Source organism: Gossypium hirsutum, chromosome A08, assembly GCF_007990345.1.
Source record: "Gossypium hirsutum isolate 1008001.06 chromosome A08, Gossypium_hirsutum_v2.1, whole genome shotgun sequence".
In the NCBI taxonomy this organism is placed as follows: Eukaryota; Viridiplantae; Streptophyta; class Magnoliopsida; order Malvales; family Malvaceae; genus Gossypium; species Gossypium hirsutum.
This window is the reverse complement of record NC_053431.1, coordinates 100,130,066-100,134,778: the sequence shown is the minus strand read 5'-3', so window position 1 is coordinate 100,134,778 and position 4,713 is coordinate 100,130,066. Positions and strand designations below refer to the sequence as shown.

The 4,713-nt window shown below is 37.4% G+C and overlaps 1 non-coding gene across 1 annotated transcript; it reads right to left on the bottom strand.

Annotated features, from left to right (window-relative positions):
• Nucleotides 1–3,584: 3,584 nt before the first annotated feature.
• Nucleotides 3,585–3,691, bottom strand: LOC121205432 (small nucleolar RNA R71). Its single transcript, XR_005900510.1, has one exon. It is a non-coding gene; the product is annotated as a small nucleolar RNA R71 (small nucleolar RNA).
• Between the last annotated feature and the right edge of the window lie 1,022 nt (nucleotides 3,692–4,713).

Below are 4,713 nucleotides of genomic sequence, written 5' to 3'. Positions count from 1 at the left end.
AACTTCCATACTGATGCCATTTGTTTCTATAGAAACTAGACTCAGAGAGGAATCTATACATATATGGTATGACTCCTAATTATCTCTGGTTAATTTATAATGAATTTCCAAAGTCGGAGCAGGGAATCCAGAAACCGTTCTGGCCCTGTCCCACGAGAACCTGATTATCTCTTAACATACTGTCCATATGATCCTTTTGTTACTTCTATATGAAAATAGACTCATCAAACTTAGATTACATAATTTATTCATCAATTAATTCCACTCCTACTATTTTTAGTGATTTTTCAATCTCATGTCACTGCTGCTGCCAGCATCTGTTACGAAAGCAACTATGCCCACTTCGTGTTTACTCCTTGATCTAACTAATAATTCATCATGCATATCACAAATTATGATCATGACTAACCATGCCAAAGGCTAATCATTGTCAAACTTCCCCCTACTACACTATTGCCATATCATGAATTTTAACACCAAAATAATCAACCATGACGTATGGCATAAAAAGGTCGAATTATCAAGATTTGCGACCTAACGTTATGAATCCAAACCCAACCGAACATTTATGCCATTTTCGTATGGCTAAAAGATTACATACCAAAGTTCAAACACAACATAATAGCCTATACATGCCGAAATGTTCTCCTAAGCCAACTAAGAAGAAAGTACCAAAACTCGCTATCCGGTGTGATGACTTCGATGACGGCCCGACCACGCAAAAAGAGACGAGTCCAAGAAACCTAGAATAGGTGACAAGGAAACACCGAGTGAGTTTATAACTCAGTAAGTCATAAGCAATACACTACCATCCATTAATAAAATTATCACAAGAGGAAACAAAATGGAACGAGGCTAGTTACTCCATCCATACCGAACCATACCATAGTTCCTCCGACCTATCGGTTCAATCTCATACCAAATCATGCATTCACATTCCATATACTCATCAATAGGATATTCGAGGCATTTTCATAAATCATTTTATTTTCGTTACAATCATACAACTAAACGGCCTTTCACCCATTCCACGATAAATCTTATGTACGTGACTTCAAGTATATTCGTCACATGGGTTCAAACTTACCAAGCTCAACTCCAAATATAGACATAGCACCTATTAGCCATGAGCTCAAGATACTTACCCGATCCACTGTCCGTGATCGACTCAATAGCGTCGCACACTTAGTGTCCATAATGATTCAAGAATATATATTAAGTCCGCACACTCAGTGCTATATAATCAACTTGCACACTTAGTGCTACATAATCAAACTCGCACACTTAGTGCTACATAGTCAACTCGCACACTTAGTGCTACATAGTTAAACTCACACACTTAGTGCTACATAGTCAATTCGCACACTTAGTGCTACATAGTCAAACTCGCACACTTAGTGCTACATAGTCAATTCGCACACTTAGTGCTGCACAATTTAAACCCGCACACGTAGCGCCAATCTCATGGTCATAAATGTTTATACCCGCACATTTAGTACCGAGATCAACAACTCAATACATCTCACCTCTTTTCTTTTCATTCAACACTTTCATCATCACATACGTACATGCATATATATATATTTATTCATTCCATTCAGCATCATTACATAAACGTTATGACCATTTGAATTAATACCAACTATATGCTTAATGACTTACTTTATGTTGGGTAAAATAATTCCGAGTCGGCTACTTGATGACCTTCGATTTCCCCTTGTTGGACGCCTCTCCTTTAGGTTCTTGAGCTTAAATAATACAAATAAGAGTATTCAATATTTAACCCAATAACATGAATTTATTTATCACATTCGGCAATCACATATCATTAAATTTTCAAACAAAAATGTCATTATATGACCACATATACACATATCCATATACTTAAGCTCAATAATTATAATGTAATATCATGTACCCACTTTAAGTATATTGCCGAATATACTTAATCATACATACACCTAACCAAAACAATTTCCTAAAATCTTTATATCATTTATACACTAAGCCGAATACTCTCACCAAGTTCACCTATATTCTTCAACAATTCCTTCATTGATCAAACACATATTCGGCTAAAGAAATGGCAATTTTAGCAACCTTCGATTTAGTACTTAACTTTTACCACATATCAAATAACTCATTTCCTTACTCATGTGACCACGTATATTCGGTCATGCATACACAAATAAAATCAATTTGGAGACTCTATCAATCCAACATACATTCGGCACCTTCATCCACCATTCTACCAAGCATGTAATATTCAAACACAACCAAACTCACATTCGGCCCTAGCTCATAACAAGGTAGCCGATTCTTTTTATAGTTCAAACACTCCTCTATCATCATTCACCTAACTTTAACATGAAACAACAAAACTCACCATTTCTCATCCAAATAACATGAACAACAACCATTTCTTGAACACTTTCTCATGACCGATTGCTCATGTTATCAACAAGATTCAAGATTTGAACATGGGCTATTTAGAACTCAAGTCAATTACTAAAACATGCATGCATCTCAAGGACAACATCAAACATACCTTAGTCTAGCAAACCACCATAGCCGATTTTCTCAAGCTTTTCCCCTTCCTTTCTTTCCTCTATTCGGCCAAGGATGTTCAAGAATGAACACTTTTTTTTTGTTTTCTTTCTTCAATTCACTGCAACAAGGGGGTATGGATGAGACCATATTATTATTTTTTTCATCACCCTTCCTTTCATTATTTAATCACCATGCTCATTATTTTATTTTTCTTAACATACATCACTAGCATAACATGTTGGAGACATGTTTCCACCCATAGCATGGCCGGCCACTATGCTTTAGTTTGGTTAATTTGACATGCAAGGACAACACTTTCCCACTTTAATACTATTTGGTCCTTACTTATTTACCTATCATAATTTTCCAAGTCTTTCAACTAGATCCTTTCAAGCAAAATTCACATTCCTAATATAAAATTAAAACATCAAATTTTTGTACAAGTACTATCACACATATAAGATATGCAAATAAAATTTTAACTAAATTTTATGACTCAGTTTTGTGGTCCCGAAACCACATTCCGACTAGGGTCGAATTAGGGCTGTCACATTAAGATACACAGAGAACGAGCAAGAGGACGATACTTAACCCCCAGCCAAAGAGATGGCTGAAAACCAAGACAATCAGCTACCTCCTGCAATTACGGTTAATCAAAATCCTACTCCACGTACTATGTATGATTATGCTAAACCTTCTTTAATAGGAACTGAATCAAGCATAGTTAGACCTGTTGTTGCTGCAAAAACTTTTGAACTGAAACCTAACACAATTCAAATGATACAACAGTTTGTTCAGTTTGATGGTTTGCAGGATGAAGATCCCAACGCTCACTTAGCAAACCTTTTGGAACTATGCGATTCATTTAAAATCAATGGCATTTCTTATGATGCCATACGTCTTCGGTTATTTCCCTTTTCATTGAGGAACAAAGCTAAACAGTGGTTGAACTCGTTACCACGAGGGTCAATTACTAATTGGGAACAAATGACCGAAAATTTTTACTAAAATATTTTCTGCCAGCTAAAACGACTAAATTATGTAATGATATCTCTTCTTTAGTACATATGGATTTAGAAACACTCTACGATGCATGGGAGAGATACAGGGACCTTTTGAGAAGGTGCCCTCACTATGGGTTACCGCTTTGGCTACAGGTTCAGACATTCCATAATGGCCTGAATCTTTCGACTCGACAAATGGTTGATGCAGCTACTGGCAGAACCATCAATAATAAAACAGCTGAAAATGCTTACGAATTTATTGAGGAGATGTCACTAAATAACTATCAGTGGCAAGTCATGAGGACAAAACCAACGAAAACAGCCGATGTTTATAGTATCGATTCAGTCACCATGCTCTCTAATCAGGTAGAACTCTTGAATAAGAAAATTGATGGTTTTCTTAGTTCTTCACAGGTTCACCCAGCAATGTAGTGCGAAGCAAGTAGAGGTGGCTCAAGCAATTCGGAATACCAACCTTATGGCCACAACATGGATAATGGACAGGTAAATTGCATGGGTAAAAATCCTCGATCTCAAAACAACCCATATAGTAACACTTATAATGCAGGTTGGAGGAATCATCCCAATTTCTCGTGGGGCGGTCAAGTAAATTAGAGACCACCTCCAGGCTACCAACAACCACCTTACCAACAAGAGAAGAAACCGAACCTTGAAGAGATGCTATCTAAATTTATCTCGTTGTCAGAAACCCGTTTCCAGAACACCGAGACAACACTTAAAAATCAACAAGCGTCGATCCAAGGGCTCGAAACGCAGATAGGCCAGCTGTCCAAACTAATCTCCGAACGACCACAAGGTAGCTTGATAACCGTAATTTATACATATTTTTACCCCATGTTTAACACATTTAATGGATGATTTTCCATTGGAATTGGTGAATTCGATGCTCTTAATGCTTTAATTTCATGTTTTATACTTAGGAGAGCATATGAGAGCGAAAGAAATGAGAAACAGGCCAAAGTACAAAATCAACACGGCCTGGACCTCCTCGCACGGGCAGACCACACCACCGTGCCATTCTAACAGGATCGAACATGGCTTAATGTAATCGCACATGGGCGTGTCCCTGCCGAGCCCAAGTTGAGTCCAATTCGAACAAGGCCACTTTTGAGGGCTCATAGGCATTCTGAAGCCTATA